Below are 20,392 nucleotides of genomic sequence, written 5' to 3'. Positions count from 1 at the left end.
GAACTTCTCAAGTGTTTTAGGAAGGCATATTTAGGTTTTGACCATAGAGTCACTAATTGATAGATTAATAATGTTGATTGTTGTGCTAATTAAAACCATTCTGCTAAATGCTATGTGATATCCTAGATTATATCTTGGAATAGGAAACTGTGAAATCTGAGTAAAGTGTCGAGTTTAATAGTAATAGATATGTTAATAGTAATAGTAATGTGCCAAGTTTGGCTTAGTTTTGGCAAATATACCACAGTAATATAAGATGTTAATGTAAAAAAAAAAATCTGGTTGAAGCATATATGGGAATTCTCTAGACTATCTTTGCAACTTTTCCATAAATATAAAATTATCCAAAAAATTTTGTTTATTTAAAAAAATCTTGCACATTCATGAAGTCTGATTCTCTAAGAACTCCTAGTAGCAACAACAGAAACTGTTTATTGAACCCATACGCTGGTTGGCATATTGCAAAATGTTTTACTCATGTGCTCACGAACTGTTATGAAGTAGGTGTGGTTAGTTATCTTCATTTTCTAGAAACTTGCCCAAAGACACACAGATACAAATTGATGGAGACAGGATATAACAAGCTCTGTCTAATCCCAAAGCCTTGGCTCTCAGCAACTCCACCACTCCACTGTTTTGCCTCTCTTAGTTTGAGTTTCTCTGGGTAAAAGAGAATTATCACTTATTCACATTGACACCCATCTTTCATTTGAGTTGGTGAAACATGAACCCAATTATTTACACTGTATCTTTAAGTAAACCAGAGTATCACTTGAAAGTAACCAAACTTAACACAAGGTCAAGTTGTCCACCTTTCTGCTTTGTGAAATTGGGCTCTAATTTTTCTGGAGGAGGGGGCTGGGAGGAGAGGCTGAGAGACGCATCTATTCCAAGGAGCTTAGGATGCCTGCAGAGCTAAGTAACTGGCCCTTTCCCCTTGGCTTCTGTCTTCTTTTGCCCATCATATGATCACCTTGGGATGCTGGGCTTGATGCCCAGGATTCTCCGAGCACTTTTTAGTCGGCCTTTGGCCATGGATTGTTTACTCAGAAATGGAAGAAGGTAGCATGCCATGGCATGGTACATGGTCTAGGGTCAAGAATGCAGCTCTATATGCAGAGAGAGAGAGAGTAACTGGTTCCCTTAATACAATTACTGGAGAGGCCCCAGAATGGTCTTTGTTCCCAAATATCACTCCCACAGGTCCAGCAAAGTGCCTGTGATCAACTAATTCATGTTAAATGCAGTGAACCATCTGTCATGGCACACATTCTTCTCACAGCCCCTCACGATTTTGCTTAGGTACACCTCTTCACACATTCCCTGGGTCTGTGCATCCCAGCTGGAGTTTAGCCCGCTTTAATCCATCATTCATTCATTTGTGAAGGGACAAAAATTATTACACAGTAGAGTTCCCACCCTTTCCCCCCTCTTGACAGCCAAAGATGATTGTGTAATTGTGAATTGCTCTGCCCTTTGAGAAGGATCCTGTCACTGCCAACTGAATGGTTCTTTGGGCTTTCTAGATACAGAATCAGAAAGGAAGGGGAAGAGTAGGAAGAGGCATATTAACCAGCAAGAAAGTTTTTGAAGAAGATTGCCGGGTGGGGGCAGTTTTAGTGAATGAAACACAAGAACAGTCTTTAAGGCCCATTAAGAAAGAAGTGAGGCTTAAAGAAATATTGCTTTTTTTCAGTCTTGGTGTTCAGAATAATACAGATTTAGGACCAGTCTTTTTTTTTTTTTTTGCTTTTTGGCTGCATTGGGTCTTCGTTGCTGTGCACGGGCTCACTCCAGCTGCAGCGAGCAGGGGCCACTCTTCGCTGCAGTGCGCGGGCTTCTCATTGCGGTGGCTTCTCTTGTTGCAGAGCATGGGCTCTAGGCACGCAGGCCTCAGTAGTTGTGGTGCGTGGGCTCAGTAGTTGTGGCACGCAGACTCCAGAGTGCAGGCTTAGCAGTTGTGGTGCACGGGCTTAATTGCTCCACGGCATGTGGGATCTTCCCGGACCAGGGCTCGAACATGTGTCCCCTGCATTGGCAGGCAGACTCCCAACCACTGCACCACCAGGGAAGACCCAGGACCAGTCTTAAATGGATTAAAGACTTGAATATAAGACCTGAAACCATAAAACTCTTAGAAGAAAACATAGGTGGTAAGCTCCTTGACATTGATCTTGGCAACGATTTTTTGGATTTGACACCAAAAGAAAAGGCAATAAAAGCAAAAATAAACAAGTGGGACTACTTTAAAAAGCTTCTGCACAATAAAGGAAACCATCAACAAAATGAAAAGGCAACTCATAGAATGGGAGGAAAAATATTTGCAAATCATATATCTGATAAGAGGTTAATATACAAAATATATAAAGTACTCATACAACTCAATAGCAAAAAAAAAAAAACTAATTAAAAAATGGGCAGAGGAACTAGACATTTTTCCAAAGAAGACACACAGGGACTTCCTTGGTGGTCCAGTGGTTAAGACTCTGTGCTTCCAATGCAGGGGCCCGGGTTCGATCCCTGGTCAGGGAACTGGATCCTGCATGCCACACAAATGGCCAACAGGTACATGAAAAGATGCCCAATATCACTAATCATCAGGGAAATGCAAATCAAAACTACAAGGAAGGGCTTCCCTGGTGGCGCAGTGGTTGAGAGTCCGCCTGCCGATGCAGGGGACGTGCGTGCGTGCCCCGGTCTGGGAAGATCCCACATGCCGCGGAGCGGCTGGGCCCGTGAGCCATGGCCGCTGAGCCTGCGCGTCCGGAGCCTGTGCTCCGCAACAGGAGACGCCACAACAGTGAGAGGCCCACGTACAGCAACAACAACAAAAAAAACAAACAAACTACAAGGAAGGGCTTCCCTGGTGGTGCAGTGGTTGAGAGTCCGCCTGCCGATGCAGGGGACGCAGGTTCGTGCCCCGGTCCGGGAAGATCCCGCATGCCGCGGAGCGGCTGGGCCTGTGTGTCCGGAGCCTGTGCTCTGCAACGGGAGAGGCCACAGCAGTGGGAGGCCCGCGTACCACAAAAAAAAAAAAAAAAAAAAAAAAAAAAACTACAAGGAGATATCACTTCACACCTGTCAGAACACCTGTCCTAAAAGGCAAGAGATAACAAATGTTTCTCACCAATGCTTGTTATCTCTTGACAGAATCCTTCTCTAAGGGCAGAACAGTTCACAATTACACAATCCTTTTTGGCTGTAAAGAGGGGGGAAAGGGTGGGAACTCTGCTGTGTAATAATTCTTGTCTCCTCACAAATGAATGAATGTTGGATTAAAGTAGGCCAAACTCCAGCTTATCTCCAAGGGTTCCCTTGGAGAACCTTGTGCACTGTTGATAGGAATGTAAATTGGTGTAGCCACTATGGAAAACAGTATGGAGGTTCCTCAAAAAATTAAAAACAGAACTACCATATGACCCAGCAATTCTACTTCTGGGTATATATGTGAAGGAAATGAAATCACTGGAAAAGCTATCTGCACCCCTATGTTCATTGTAGCATTATTTACAATAGCCAAGACAAACAACCTAAGTGTCCATCGACAGATGAACGAATAAAGAAAACATGGGATATATCTATTATGTATATAATAGATAATTATATGTATTATTTGGCCATAAAAAAGGAAGGAAATCCTGCCATTTGTGACAACATGGATGGACCTTTAGGGCATTATGCTGAGTGAGATAAGTCAAAGAGAGAAAGACAAAAACAGTATGATCTCACTTACATGTGGAATCTAAAAAAAACTGAACTCAGAAACAGAACAGGGACTGCCCTGGTGGTGCAGTGGTTAAGAATCCGCCTGCCAATTCAGGGAACACTGGTTTGAAAATTGCTAAGAGAGTAAATCTTAAAAATTCTCATCACAAGGAAAAAAATTGTAACTATGCTAGGTGACGGATGTTAACTGAACTTTTTGTGGTGATCATTTTGTAATATTTACATGTATCAAATAACTGAGTTGTACCTTAAATGAATACAATGTTTTATGTCTATTATATCTCAGTATAACTGAAAAAAAAATAATTCCGGAAAAGCATAGCTTTGGGGTAATGGGTCTCTGAAAATTGTTAGTGGTCCAAAGCTGGGAGAACTTAACTTGTGACTCAACCTTGCCCAGAAGCAACAGCTTACCAAAAGACAGTGAACAAAAGAGATGGAAAACCCAAAAACATTAAGAGACTTGGCATCAAACATCAGTGGCTGCTAACAGCACAGAAAAGAAAGAATTAGACATTAAGTCCCTTCTGATGAAAATAAACACTATGAAATAGTCTTTTAAAAAAATCAGACCTGAATCTAATCAAGGCTTCAGATGTAATTTTCAGTTTTTTTTCATGACAAGATGTTCAACTTTATCAATAAACAGGAAAAAGCAAATTAAGACTATAATGAAATACTATTTTTTAAAATTTATTTATGGTACGTTGGGTCTTCATTGCTGCGCGTGGGCTTTCTCTAGTTACGGTGAGTGGGGGCTACTCTTCGCTGTGATGCGCAGGCTTCTCATTGTGGTGGCTTTTCTTGTTGCAGAGCATGGGCTCTAGGCACACAGACTTCAGTAGTTGTGGCACACGGGCTCAGTAGTTGTGGCTCACGGGCTCTAGAGTGCAGGCTCAGTAGCTGTGGCGCACAGAGTTAGCTGCTCTGTAGCATGTGGGATCTTCCCGGACCAGGGCTCTAACCTGTCCCCTGCCTTGGCAGGCGGATTCTCAACCACTGAGCCACCAGGGAAAACCTGAAATACTATTTTACATCCACTGAACTATTAAAAAAAAAGGAAAAGTCTGTAGTTTTCAATTTTTAGGAAATATAGGGGTTAGGAAGGAGTGCAAGGGATATGTTAACTATGTCACAGGGAGGCAATTAGCAAAATCCAGACTGAAGGAAAGAAAGACACTTCAATAAATAAGTTGTTGGGCTTCCCTGGTGGCGCAGTGGTTGAGAGTCCGCCTGCCGCTGCAGGGGAAATGGGTTCGTGCCCCGGTCCCAGAAGATCCCACATGTCGCGGAGTGGCTAGGCCCGTGAGCCATGGCCGCTGAGCCTGCACGTCCAGAGCCTGTGCTCTGCAACAGGAGAGGCCACAACAGTGAGAGACCCACGTACCGCAAAATAAATAAATAAAATAAAAATAAATAAGTTGCAAGGGGGAACGGGGGAAGAGAAATGAAAGGAGATCCTACTGATTTTTTGAAAAGGCCATTGCAATGTACATCTTATCTGTATCTTGATTCAAATAATCTGTTAAAAGAAAGTAGACATTCATGAGACCATTGGCATTGGAACACTTATTGGACATTTAATGATGTTAAGGGATTATTGTTAAGTTTTTAGGGATGCTAGTAGTATTGCAGTTTTGTTTTAAAAAGAATCTTTATCGGGCTTCCCTGGTGGCGCAGTGGTTGAGAGTCCGCCTGCCGATGCGGGGGACACGGGTTCGTGCCCTGGTCTGGGAAGATCCCACATGCCGCGGAGCGGCTGGGCCCGTGAGCCATGGCCGCTGAGCCTGCGCGTCCGGAGCCTGTGAGCCATAACGGGAGAGGCCACAACAGTGAGAGGCCCGCAAAAAAAAAAAAGAATCTTTATCTTTTAGAGATACATCCTGAAATACTTGGAGATGAAATGATATGGTTTCTTGTACTTGCTTCAAATAATACTGAGGAGAGGTGCAGGGAGAGTACTGGGAAATTGGCCATGAGTTGATAATTGTTGAAGATGATCATCAGGTTCATTATGCTGTCTTTCTACTTTAGTATATGTTTGAAATTCTCCTTAAAAAAAATTCAACAAAACAGAAAGTGAAAAAAGAGGAGAACATGATGTATCCGTTCTGCCATCACTGTTTAAAAAAAAAATCTTACAATGTCTCACTTTTCAAGATGGTATGAGTCATTCTTAAAACTTATTTCAACAGCACTTATTCAATAACACTTATACCACTTTTATCTTTTCCCAGTGTAGTTGCAGAAGAAACCCACTCTCCATTTCTTCCCATTTACAGATAGGATTTGGGTGGGGAAAAAAAAGGAAAGAAATACTACTCTACACTGTTTTTCCCTTTTAGGTGTTCAGAAAATGCAGGTAAAGGACCAGACGGTTGATTTTTTTTTTTTAATTTTTTGGCTGCACAACATGGCATGCGGGATGTGGGATCTTAGTTCCCTGACCAGGGATTGAACCTGTGCAGTGGAAGTGTGGAGTCCTAACCACTGGCTAGCCAGGGAATTCCTGAATTTTCTTTTTATTTGTCAGACAGTATTTCTTTGGCCAGGACCCTACCTCTCCTGGACCACAAACATCCAACTTTAGCAACGATGCATGTACTTACCACCGATCTCTTCCTCTCGCCACCAGCCACCCCTCCCCTCCTGCCAACTCTGCTTTTTTGCCTGCAACACTCTGCTGAGCTCTGCCTGAATCTTCTAACTGATCTTCTAACCACTGAAGTCAATGCATACTTTCAGCTTTTACTTAATGTCACCTCTCTGCAGCATTTCTCTGCTGCCAACTCTTGATAGCTGTCCCACATACTGACAATCCTCAGGTTCAAGGCTCCAGATGCTTTCTATTTATTATTTATTTAATTAATCCCCACAATTTTAAGAAGGAGGTTTTATTTCCCACCTCACCCTTATTTAGTTTTGCTAAATAAGGAAACTGGCTCAGAGAAATTAGTAACTTATCTAAGTTCTTAGAGCTAGAAAATGACAGAAGTAAGGCTTAAGCCTAGAACTAGTTGATTCTGAAATGTTTACTATTATTATTTAATAGTTTAATGAACGATTACTATAAAAATATTTTATTATAAAATGTTATAATACTATAATTATTATATTAGTATTATATATATTACATATTTATTATTATCATGCCAGTGGCTTCAAGTTTCAGATTTCATGGACTAGAAAAAATTTTTCAACTTTTTTGGGTCTCTAAGGTGAGACTGCCGTGTGTGTGTGTGTGTATGCGTGTATAGTCATTAGGACATTTAAAAAATACTCAATTACAATATATTATCACTATCATTTAACTAAAAAAAGATTTCCCAAATGTATTGCTATGGAAATATCTTTACAATCTGTTATTAAGTGAAAAAAGCAAGATGCAGGATGCTGCCTGCTGTATTAAAAATGAGTTTCTATAAACACATCTGCTTGTATATGCATAGAGCATTTCTTTCTTTCTTTTTTTTTTTTTTTTGTGGTACGTGGGCCTCTCACTGTTGTGGCCTCTCCCATTGCGGAGAGCACAGGCTCCGGATGCACAGGCTCAGCGGCCATGGCTCACGGGCCTAGCCGCTCTGCAGCATGTGGGATCTTCCCGGACCGGGGCACGAACCCATGTCCCCTGCATCGGCAGGCGGACTCTCAACCACTGCACCACCAGGGAAGCCCAAGCATTTCTTGAAGAATAAGAAATCAGTAACAGTGGCTGCTTCTGAGTTTGGGAACTAGAACTCTGGGGTAGGAGGGAGGTGGCCTACATAATCAATATTGGAGGTTTTCTCACATTTTGAATTTTGTGCTAGGGGCCTCATGTATTAGCTACTCCAAAAATAAGTAAGTAAATGCAAAATAAATCTCTAAAAGAAAATATATTGCTATGGTCTGAATGTTTGTGTCTTCCCAAAATTTGTTTGTTGAAATCCTAACCCCCAAAGGTGATTACAAGGTGAAGCCTTTGGGAGATGCTTAGGTCATGAGAGTAGAACCCTCATGAATGGGACTAGGGCTTTATAAAAGAGATTCCCTTGAGATCCCTAGCTCCTTTCACCCTGTGAGGACATAGCGAGAAGGTGCAGGCTATGAATCAGGAAGGGAGCTCTTACCTGAAACCAACCATGCTGGCACCTTGATCTTGGACTTGCCAGCCTCCAGAACTGTGAACAATACATTTCTGTTGTTTATAAGCTACGCAGTCTGTAGTATTTTGTTATAGCAGCCCAAACAGGCTAAGACAGGTATTTTAACATTTCCAGAAATATATGGCTAACACAATCAGAAAATACTTTGAATAAATTTAACTTTACCCTTATTTTTCTCTTTTTGACATGGCTTGGTGAAAACTTGGTTAGGGTCTGACAGTAGCCTTCTAGCTGACCCTCTAGTTCTCACTGATCACTCCCCGGGAATGTATAGATGTGATGTCCTTAAGTCTGCCTGACCCACAAGTGAAGGCATCTCTTTTGATTGTCCCTTCTAGGCACCCAAAATTCAAAACAATTTTCCCATCATTAGAATGTAAATAGGGGAGTTAGGCCTCGCTGGAGTCAGTGGTCTGAGATTAGGAACCTGGATTTGAGCAGTTCTCATCCTGATGCAAATTCTTGAACTTGACCACACTTCAGAATCAACTGGGTAGTTTGTTAGACTAGCATCCTCTTAGAGACTGTGTCTCAAGGCAGGGCTGGATATCTGAATTTTAAACAAGCATCCTGAGGATTCTGATGCACCACTATTTGAGAAGCACGAATAGCTCAGGCTGTGTATCCTCATGGACTGAGGATGATGACTGAGTTTTAATACTAATTCAAGCTTTTCCTAAAAAAAAAAAAAAAAGAAGAAAAAGAAAAAGAAAAAAGAAAACAATAACAGAAAGTGGAGGCCCTGGGATCAGTGACAGTCAAAAGTCAAACAGAACAGTTCCCCTCCCCCTCTATGCCAGAGGTCAAACAGGATGTGTCTCAGATGGAGTCCACTGATGCAAACAGGATCTGGAGAGAAATAGCAATTTTTCCTTTTCATTCTGAACCTCCATCCGACCAGTTCCGGAAACAGTCCTGATTAGAGCATAATTGATTCGGACTCGGTGAGCAGAGCAGGCAGGCCTGCACATGGCCTTCCCGCACAGCGCAAGCTGTGCAGGATCATCTGACTCTTTACTGCATTAAAAACAATGTGATATGACATGTGCTGGTTTTCTAACAACATTTGCAACCTAAGTAAGATTATATAGTCAATGACTGTGCCAACCGTACTTTAGAGAAACAGCAGGGCATTTCTACCCAGCCCCCAACAACAGCAAACAAACTCAAGGCATTGTAGTTGCATGAATACTAACTCTGGTCACACAGGATTTGGGGTCTTTTGCTGGTCAGGAAATGAACATGTATTACTTTCAAAGTTGAATCCGTTATTCCAGTTTAAACAAGGATTCTAAAGAGTTTGGCTTTTTGTTTTTTCCCATAACACACATCATAGAGTGACTATAATTCAAATTTATCAGAGATTGAAAAGAAAACCAAATAAACAAAAAAAAAACCCCATCGTACCAGAAGCCTGGGAGGATATGAGTTGAGTCAGAGAAGAATTCCAGCAGGGACTTTTTGGTCAGTGTGTTAGACTTCTTACTTTCAAGCAGTTGTTTCCTCTTTTTGCCCCAGTCTGTGTCAAGACCCCACTGAATGGTAAACAGGACACCAGCCAACCAAGGAATAACTGCTAGCCTGAAGCATCTCTTAGGTCCACACCATAAATCCTACTGCCTGAATTTACTGTTCCCCAAAATTAAGTCTACACAATCCAATTATCCTGGAAAGTGAGAATACAAACAGTGCTATAAACACTTTATCAGTGAATTTACAGGAAAGCATAGGCATTCTGTCATGAAATATTCTGATATACAAGAGGTTTAATCCATAGCTCCAAATGGCTTAATTTTGCCAGTGTGCCATTTCATTTTGTTCTATGTATACCTGAAACCAATGTCCCTTATGATGAATAAATTTTAAAAAAACCCAGACATATTCTATTAGATCCTTGTTTGTATCTTTTTCTATGATACAAAATAAATATGTCTGTGATAACTTTAATTTAAACCTTTGTAGTATGGAAAATTTCAAGGATCATATATAAAGGTACAGAGACTCATATAACGCTCTCTAAGTTTATGGCCAATGCCCAGCCTCCACCCCTAGCTTATTTTGAAGCAAATCCACATCATATCATTCATCTGTAAATGTTCAGTATGTAGTTCTGAAAGATAAAGATTCTTTTAAAAACATAAACACAATGCTATTATCATACTATAAAAATTAACGTTCTCTCTTTAATATCAACCAGTATCCAGTCATCTATTGACTTTTAAGCAGAAATCTTACAGAAAGTCAAGCTGATGAAAATCTAGCAGTTCCTGCGCTGCTACTGTGTGATTGCCCTCACCCCCAACGCCCCAAGGCAAGGCTGCTTAAGAATCAGATGCACAAAAGTTCTTTCAAGGACTTGAGGCTGAATTCATGTGTCCAAACCTCGCCGGCTCCGGAGACCGGGTTGGATTCTCCAGCACTGTTGACTTTGGTCTGGATGTTTATCCATTCATTTTTCAGACCTCCAGTCGCTTGTTTATCTTGGCCATCCCTTTCCAGCCCAAGACTTCCCACACTCTGCCATCTGGCACCCTCTCTGGTTTCGTTCCCACAGCCCCAGCTCTGAGTAGAAACCTCAGCGGAAGCCCAGATCTTGCAAAGGTCCCGAGTGCTGGGCCCATGCTTTGGTGCCCTAGTTTTCCTGTAGAAAAGAAGGGGACAAAAAGATATTTTGGAGAGGATTCCCAAGGTTCATTACCAAAAGACTATCAGTTGATAGATTTATAGTCATTAAATATCTCAGTGCCTTGATGAATATTATCTCATTGCGATAAGCTTAGGAATCAAGTGTAGAACTGTACCTGGTGGTTCCTCTTTAAAAAAAAAGTCCACCATATAACTGAATATTCAACTTGCATCTTTAGATCTATAAACTGCTCTAGTCAAGATAGCAAATTTTTTAGCTATGAGGACTTCAGGTTTAATAGAGCACTTTAGACGGTAAAGAAAATTTTTAATCAATCCCATGCAAACTGACGCAGCAGCTTTGCTGATTTCTGGCTAACAAGTCTATTCGACATTTCCTAGAATTGCTTCCCACTTTCCTGCTGTCTTGGGAATCACCCCTGACTTGTCAAACTTACCTATCCTTGAGGGTTCTGTTGATTACTCAGGCCAAAGAGCTTCCCTCCTCACTTCAGCAAGAGAGACACCATCTCCATCACCAGGATGTCTTTGACAGTTTCTGAGAACTTACTATGTGCTGGGCACTGTTCTTCATCCTTAATGTATTATCTCACTTATCTTTAGTGTATTATCTCCATTAAACAGCTCCAGGAGAAAAACACATCACTTTATAGATGAGGGGAATAAGGAAAGAGTAGGTAAACAGCCAAGGGCACAGGGACAGTAAGTGACAGAGCTGGGTCACCTGGCTTAGAGGACCTCCCCTCCATCTTTAAGCTGTATTGCCTTAAAAAAAAATCATATCCTACCCTGTGTATCAACAACGTGTGTATGTATACGTGCCCTCTCCTTAACATAGGCTATGTAAAATTAATTAGTGCAGTATCTGGCAAATACAGGTGGTTGATGCTCTATAAATGTTAGCTATTATGATTGTTGCTGTTACCAGCAATTATTTTTGCCTGGCGCAGAATAGTCTCACTTCCATGCTGGGTGCAGTGGTAGATGCAGAAGCATCATAGTCTGGCCTTATTGTTGCCAGATGTAGCAGATAAAAATATGGGATGCAATACATGGGGCACACTTATACTGGGAAGGTATTTGTTGCTTCTTGGAAATTCAAATTTAAGTGGCATCCTGTATTTTATCTGGCAGCCTTAGTCGAGGGACTTAACATCAGTCAAAGAGGTGACCACGGCACTATGGAGGAGGGGGAGGAGGAGGAGGGGGGAGGGAGAGGAGGGGGAGGAGAGGAGGAGGGAGGGGGAGGAGGAGGAGGGGGGAGGAGGAGGAGGGGGGAGGGGAGGAGGAGCGTTCCCTGCTCAACCACATGATGCTTATTAGAAGTGTTGCAGGAGTCCTGAGAAGGGCGGGCAGATTGGCTGTTGGGCAACCAGAGAGGGCCTCACAGAGGAGGTGGGGCTCCCAAAGCAGGCAGAATGGGCATTTTAAAGGCTTATAGGCCAAAGAAAGGATTAAGCAGCAATAGACCAAGTGCCTTCTAAAATGTGCTTATTATGGAAATAAGTTCACAGAACAGAGCTGAAAGAAAGGGAGATGTCCCTTTACGTTGTTTTTGAAAGTGCACAAGATGGTAAGTTGTCCATGACATTGATCCAGATGTGTTCAAACAGCACGGTTCCTGCAAGGCCAGAGGTGTCCACATTCCTGGTCTCTTGTTAGAAGAAGTGGAATAAGCACAGCTCTAACCTCTGAGGCTCACTAGGCCCCAGAGTAAAGGAGTTCAGATGCACTGAAGAGTAGGAGCAGTGTGACCTTTGCTGGGGGTGAGGGGGTAGGGGAGAGCATAACTGCCATCTTGGAAAGATGCTCCCTCATAGGCAAAGGTGCTGCCTTAACCCTCTCCTGTGGAGAGTGAGGACCTTCTGCTTAAAGATCCCATGATGCATTTCATAGGGCAGAGCATTTATTCAGTGCCTGTGGAATACAAGGCATAATTTAATTCTCATAAGAATCCTATTTTCTATTGTAATCCTCACTTTATAGAAGAACAAACAGGTTCAGAGAGCTCAGATATTTTGCTGCACATCACTCAGCTAGCAAGTGGCAGAGCCAGGTTGCAGATTTAAGTCTGCCAGATTTCCAATCCTGTTCCCTTTCTCCTCCACCATCTGCATGTGAGTCAGTTCTCTGCCAGTCATTTTTAAGGAAACACTCCTGTCGTCTGTCGTCCTCCACGTATGTGACAATGACTATGTTCTCACTCCTGGTGAATGTCGTCTTTGGCTCAGACTGGTAACTGGATTACTCCTGGGTACTCAAGACTTCCTTTTTGACAGTGGGGCACGCCTGTGAGTCTTCACTCTCATCCTTGTGCCTTTGGGAGGGCAAATTCTTCCATGGTGCTTTCATCTGGATCCCTCAGGCATCTTTTTCTAGAGTCCCGAGGGGTCCTCGGCACCACGGAAGCCCCCTAAGAGGCCTCCGTCTGGTTTAGTGACTCCGAAGACCCCACCTGCCCCCAGATCCTCTGTATATGGTGCCTCCAACAAAGGAAGAAGAGGAATAAAAACGCATCTAATTAAAGTAACTTTCCAGGTGAAGGGAACAAAATCCAGGCTGATTACAGGCCAAGGGCAGGCTAGCTGCTTTTGCAGATGTCTAGAAAGAGCCCAATTATGACAAGGAGTATAGGGGAAGACACTTCCAACCATGAAGAGCCGAATGTTGAAGTTGAAGGGCTATGAAAACAATCTATCTAATTTATTGGAACATGTTTTTCTAGCAACTTTGGGTTAGAGCTGTGATTGCCTCCTGCAGGGATTTGTGACCTCATCCTTTCTTTCCCCCACTCCACCTCCCCCGAACTGTAACTAGAGGGTTTTCCCGTTATAACCTAACATATGGTTTGCAGCAGGAAGTGCGAAATCCCAGTTATGAGTAGAGGCTCAGGTTTCAGACTCAAGAGAGACTCAGGTGAGCTACAAGGAATGGCCTTTGTTTCCTATGAAAGCAGAGTTGAAAAGAGAGTGTTTCGTGACCCCTTGGTTTGGAATGAGGTAATTAATTCTCCAGAAACTTCCTCTAATTTCCTGGGCAACAAAATCAATGTGTTGTTGATAGAAAAACTGGGAACAATAAATTGGTTTACATTACAGATTTTCTTCTTTTTCTAAAATAGGGATTTTTTGCCCAACAACCCAAAATATAAAACAAAACAAAACAAAAAGCAAACAAAAAATTCAAACCACACACACAGCATGTAAACACACACAGCATACACACACACACACACGCACGCACGCACGCGTGCACGCACATAAACTTAACTCTTCCTCACACCCTGTGACTCAGCCTCACTCTTTTAAAAAAATTTGAGTTTAGTGCTGTGTGAATATTACTATGCTTGAGAAGATAGGGAAAGAGAAAAGGATCCAATCCCATGCATAACTGTACACAGAACAAGAACATTTTGGGGTAATCTTCAGGCCGAAGACTCTCACTCTGAGTGGGGTGATGGCAGGGTCAGCATATCAGAATTCCTGGGAGGTGTCAGAGGGAGGGAACTGGTATGAGATTTGTCAAAAAGCGTTGAGGATTAAAAAAATAAAAAGGACTGAGAAACTGGCTTAGATGGTCTTGGTTTTTTTTTTTCCCCCATTTCAAAACCAAGTAAGTAAAGTTTTGCTTTTTAATGGCCAGTTTAAGAACTAGGTAAGTGGTGTGGTCTTCCTGGAAATCCTATTCACAGCACTTTCTGAACTTCTGGTTGAAATCAAAGTGTATTTTTCCCCTACCCTCTCCCTGAGGCAGCAGGAACTTCTCACTGTATGGCCTGAGAACACTGATGCCAGAACCAAACTGTTTGGACTCTACCCTGGCTCTCTCACCTTCTGTATCTCATCACATTTAAGATGCCATTGACTGTAAAACAATCATTATTTTAAGCCTCACTAAGAAAAAGAGCTGCCAACCAAATTATGACACAATGCTAATATGCCATCAATTGCAGGAAATATCCTAATTTCAGTGATGTTAAAATATGACAAAAATTTGTCTTAGAATTGATGAACAATGGCACTTGTTTAGGAAATTTAATCTTTCTAATTTAACCTCTCTCTGTTTCACCTTCCCACTTAAAAGATAAAGATAATAATGGTACCTACCTCATAGGGTTGTGAGGATTCAGTGAGTTGGTTCACTTAAAATGCTCAGACCATTCCTTGACACATAATAAGCACTGAAGCTGCTATTATTATATTCAATATACACCACTCTAATTGACAGATACTTGCTCAAATGCAGGGTGGAGGTTGTCATTTCTGCTAGGGGGAAAAAACAGCATGGTAACACCCACACACTGCAAATTGTGATTTTAGAGAAATGAAAGCAGACCATATTAGAAGAACAGTAACAGATCGTTCCTCTCTGCCTTAGTCTCTGGGTGATTTCTTCAAGTACACCCTGGTTCCCACAGAAAAGTACTTGGCTTGTCTGGTAATTGTTCTGTTGTGGGGAGAGTTTTTGTATTCATGATGCTCTTGTGGATTATTTTTGCCAAATTTTTGTTGCTCTAAGCACTTCCTGGAGGCACCCCAGTCACAGGAGGGTTCTGAACTCAGGGGGATGCCAGGCAGGGTTTGATGCAAACAATCCATGCTCTGCATGGGCCAGATGGTTCCACACAGCAAGCACTGTTATTTCATTGACAAAAATCAGAAATAAGCTGATTTTTCCACTATAGCCTTAATAAATGGAAAAGTGAACAACCCTATCTTGATAAGCAGGCCCATGTTGAGGCAACTCATTTTTGCAAATAGATGAACATAAGTGCAAATGAGAATTCCCAAAGTAAATACTGCTTAGACACATTTGACTCAAAATTAAAACCCGTAAGGGCAAGGCTCCAAGTCCACATATGTTTTCCAGACTCTTGGAAACTCTTGCATTTTGTTGTTGTCCTTAGCCTTCTGCTATCCCTAACTTCCTCCTCAAGTTATTGAAGAAATAGATATTTGGATGAATAGAATGTGATCTAGCTGGCACTAATTTAAAGGCACATGTGTGTTTTTATGCCCAACCAAGTTTGATCAAAAAAAGAAACGGTGTGGGAGTTGGCACTAGGGCTTAGGATGCCTAGCTCCAGAGTTTGAGAAAAAGCATTGACTGGGCCTTAGGAGACATAAATCCTAGACTCTCTTTTTGGCCCCAGGGTCACTCTTCACCATTCTCTGCTTCTTAGATTCCTCATCCATAGAGTCTCTCCTAGCCCCGAATCTTTATGATGTAAGGAACTTGTTTCTGCTGGGTACCTTTAAACAACACATGACAGTTAATTTTGTGTCCAGGTGTTTGGTCAACACTAGTCTAGATGTTGCTGTGAAGGTACTTTTGCACTCGTGGTTAACATTTACAGTCAGTTGATTTTAAGTAAAGCAGATTACTCTTTATAATGCAGGTGGGACTCATCTAATCAGGTGAAGATCTTAAGAGCAAAGACTGAGATTTCTTGTGATGTAAGAAGGAATTCTGCCTCGAGACTATAATATAGAAATCTTGGCTGAATTGAAATCCTATTGGCCTGCCCCACATATTTAGTATTCAAGCCTGCAACACCAGCTCTTACTTGGATTTCCAGCTAGCTGGCTTCCCTATGGATTTCAGAGTTGCCAGCCTCTACAAATGCATGAGTCAATTTCTGAAAATAAATCTTTCTCCTCTTTCTCTAGATATATATATTTCCTACTGGACCATTTGCCCTGACTCACCTTGCACTTGACCTCCCTATGTGACCTTCTCAGTATCTGGCTTATTTTTCTACACATGAACTTACTTCACTTCTCACCTCTACATTTCTAGTTCCAACCTTGTGTTTTCCTCCTAGATGACCAAGATTTAAACTTGCTTTTTGGCCCAGCTACTGTTTATTTCCTTGAATAAAACTTCCTCTGATCTGCCTCCAACTCTGAGACCTTACTGAGTGACCCCAAGAGACCTGAACAGGTATGACTGAACTCAGCTAGGTACATGCACAACTGTCCACATGCTCACAGCCTCCAGGGCTCCTGCCTTTTTGTGCTTCAGCGGCGTATGGCGTTCTTGCCCTACATACTTCTGCTCAGAAACCACATTCTTTACACAATGTCCCCACACTTTTTTTTTTTTTTTTTTTTTTGCTGTAGGCGGGCCTCTCACTGTTGTGGCCTCTCCCGTTGCAGGGCACAGGCTCCGGACGCGCAGGCTCAGCAGCCATGGATCACAGGCCCAGTCGCTTCGCGGCATGTGGGATCCTCCCGGACCGGGGCACGAATCCGTGTCCCCTGCATCGGAAAGCAGACTCTCAACCACTGTGCCACCAGGGAAGCCCCCCATACTTTTACAAAGGGTTAAAAAGCAGCTGGACTCATTTCCATCTCCTGGGTATTGTATTTCTTGTTCATGTCGCAGGATATATGTGGTTATAGAAGGACATATTTATTAATTAAAAGGGAGTATGTATAATTAGTTTTCGCTTATTTGCAAGGGAGATTTTTAAGTACAGTTGTATGCCTGTGTGTAAAGTTATTTGACAGCAAATGTTTGCATAGCTCCTGGAGATCCACAAAGGGCGGTTGCTTGGCCAATGCCAAGAATTATTAGAAACACAGGCATTGCTATTGTTGACTCTACTCTAGAAGACCCTTATCATACAACAAGTGTTTGCCTTCATAAGGGGCAGCTCACAGGAAGTCTAGGGAATATTCTTTTTTTTTTTTTTAACATCTTTATTGGAGTATAATTGCTTTACAATGGTGTGTTAGTTTCTGTTGTATAACAAAGTGAATTGGCTATACATACACTAGGGCATATTCTGACTTCAATGCATTGCCTGTCGGAATCTAAAAGGGCCTATATATGGCCTCTCAGTCTGCTGTTTCTAGAAGACATTATACATTTTGTTCTCCCTTGTACTGCAGTGGAATCAGGCCGAGTTTGCGTTATATAACACCGCCGTCTCACTCTGTAATGAGGAACTTCTGAGGAGGAGGCGGCAGGGGGAACAAAGCCACCTGCCCTTTGCCAACCCCTCCATGCTCTGCCAGTGCACCTGCAGAGAACTCCAAGGGCTCGGCCTGGAAGAGAGGCCGCTTATTATGTTTCATTGTGTAGATGACACAGGGCCTTTCCAGGACAAACCAGACGGAAAAAAATCTCTGCTTTGTTTCTTGGCCAGGTTTTACGCAAGGTCTCCTAGGGCTGAGGGATCATTAAGCAGCTGCCTCGCTGAACCCTTGCCTTTCACTTCACCTGCTTTGAGAAATTTGATCGACTCAGAGAGAGACATGAAATATTCAAAGGAAGCTCCCAGCGACCAGTGTCTCAACAGCTTGCAGTGTTTAAATTGGGGAGCTGTCACATGTTGGTTACACCTCAGTAGCATTTGTCCACAGTTCAGGTCTGACCCATTGGTGTGCTCAGTCAGACTGAAGTTTCGTCACTGCTCTTAGTTATAAGGTAAGCATCACTCTCTCCCCCATGGTCTGCCATAGGGCCCTTTCTGTTGAGATAGAGACCCAATTCAAACTGGTTTAAATGAAACAAGAAATGTATTAGATCAAGTAACTAAAAAGCCCAAGGCTAAGCTGGCTTCTGGGATGGCTGGCTTCATGGCTCGAATGAGGTCATCAGGACTTGGTTTCTCTCCATCTCTAGGCTCTGCCGTCTGTTTGACTGGCTTCATTTTCAGCAGTCATGTGGTGGGCCCCAGCAGTTCCAGACTCCCCCTTGTGGTCGGAAGGTGGCTGCAATAGTTCTAGCCTCCATAGTATAAATCAGGGGTCAGCGAAACGTTTCTGTAAAGGTGACAGATGGGGAATATTTTAGGCATCGTGGGCCACACAGTTTCTGTTGCAGCTTCCAGCTCTTCTTTTAAAGTGCAAAAGCAGCCATAGATAATACGTAAGTGAATGAGTATGGCTGTGTTCCAATAAAACTTTATTTAAAAAACATGCAGTGGTCTGGATTTGGTCTGTGGGCTATATAGTTTGCAGATCCCTGGAGCTAGAGAGTTGCTATTGGAAAAATAGCTGCCCAGCCAGGGGCTAATCTCCCAGCTTCCCTTATAATTGGGTGTGGCCACATGACTGAGTTCTAGCCAGCACAACACAAGTGGAAGTTATGTGGACCACTTCTGGGTCAAATCTTTTAATAAGCAGCAATGCCCCTTCGCACTCTCTTTACCCTCTTGTTACTGATCCTAGTCCTTGGACTCTTTAATCAACAGAAATTGATGAGACCAAATGAGAATTTCAGGCAAGGCTTTAATGGGGCTCATGCTACAGCACAAGGGAGCGAAAGCAAGAAACAGGTACCCTTGCCTGCTTCCCGAGAGGAGGTGCTTGGGTCCTTAAATGGGATAACAACAAGGGTGAATCCATGGGTTAGGCAGGAGGTGTAGCTCAGGTGGTCTGTCCACCCTCTTGGTGGTGCTGTGTGCAGGGATCACGCGAAGCACCCTGCTTTTTCTCCCGGCACCTCAGAAATGGCAGTTTGTTTGTGGCCTTTTTTGTATCTCATTGCTCATAATTGCCTCAACTGCGCATGCATGCAGTTATTTTTAGTCTCTTATAGTTTCTTTGTATCCTATTGCTCAGGGAGAGGTTTGTTCAGGTGCAAAGCACTCCGGTAGAGGGTCCCAGGTCCCAGCCTCTCTCACTCTGAGACTGGACACAGATGATGAGGAAGTTCTAGGAGTGGCAGAGCCACAGGATAAAGGAATCTGATTCCTGAATCACCGTGTGGAGGGGAGTCACTCAATTGACCAGGAACAACTGCCTTAGACTACGAGGCGAGTGGGAAATAAATTTCCATGTTGCTCAAATCATTGTACACTTCATGTCTATTTTTAACAGCAGTTTACCTACCTTAAGTAATACAGAAATTGGTGTTAGAAAGGACTGCTAAGTAAGAAACACCTACATTATGTGGCACTCATTTAGCAGTTGTGCAACGAGAGACAAGAAAATAGAGTGGGCTTCAAAAATGGTGACCCAGGTCATGCAGTGGCAGAATATTTGTTCAGCTGTTGCCAGCAGTCATTTGGAATGCAGACCAAGATGAACCTGTAGCTCTAGGGGAAGCCATTAAAAAGAGACAGAATGTTAGTGTGTGTTAGAGTTGAGTTCCTTGCTACTTGTAACAAGTTACTACTAGAAAAATATGAGCCCTGGCAATAATTGGCCAGTTTATAAGCAGAAATAAAAGGGAGTGAAGAAAGCCTCTGAATTTGAAAAACCTGATTCTGGGTCTCAAACAGTAAGAAATAAGACCAGAAGAAAAAAATTAAAACCCCAGACTTGGAAAGGACAAAAGCCTATTAAGAATTCTCAGTTAAATATAGCAGTTCAACCCCTGCAGCAAAGATCAGATTAAGGGTGTAGCCTTTCCACTTGGGTCTATTGTTCAGATGGCCTCAAGGTAGCTGTCATTAAGTTGTGAGAAAGCTACAGAGACTCAGAACTACATCCAGGAAAGAATTTTGGGTGTGGTTATTGGCATTTGGAATTTACTAGAAGCAAATAAATGAGAAGCTTACCAAATTTTTTGAGGGGATTGTATTACTACTGGAGTCACAAACCTGGGTGAAATAATCTTAAATTGGTCAAGCCTTACCCTTTGGTCCTAAATTTGCATGAGTAGAAAGTAGACTATGAAGGCTGTGGAGTCTTCAAGGAGGGCATGTCAGAAGTGGCCAGAAAGAATAGTGGGCAAGGAAGGATATCAGGAGGGTGGAGTAAAGGGGCCTAGAGAAAAGTAGACAGTGAAATCCTCCCAAAGGGCCGATTAAAGGACTAAACAGGGAACTTACCCTTTGTTACCAGGCAGAGTGTCTTCGTACTGTCCACCTAGCAGGGCTCCATCATGCTATTAACCAAAGACTCTGTTTTTCCCATTTT

The sequence above is a fragment of the Hyperoodon ampullatus genome, assembly GCF_949752795.1.
Source record: "Hyperoodon ampullatus genome assembly, chromosome: 1".
Lineage (NCBI taxonomy): Eukaryota > Metazoa > Chordata > Mammalia > Artiodactyla > Ziphiidae > Hyperoodon > Hyperoodon ampullatus.
The sequence above is the reverse complement of the archived record's forward strand: the minus strand, read 5'-3'. Positions refer to the sequence as shown.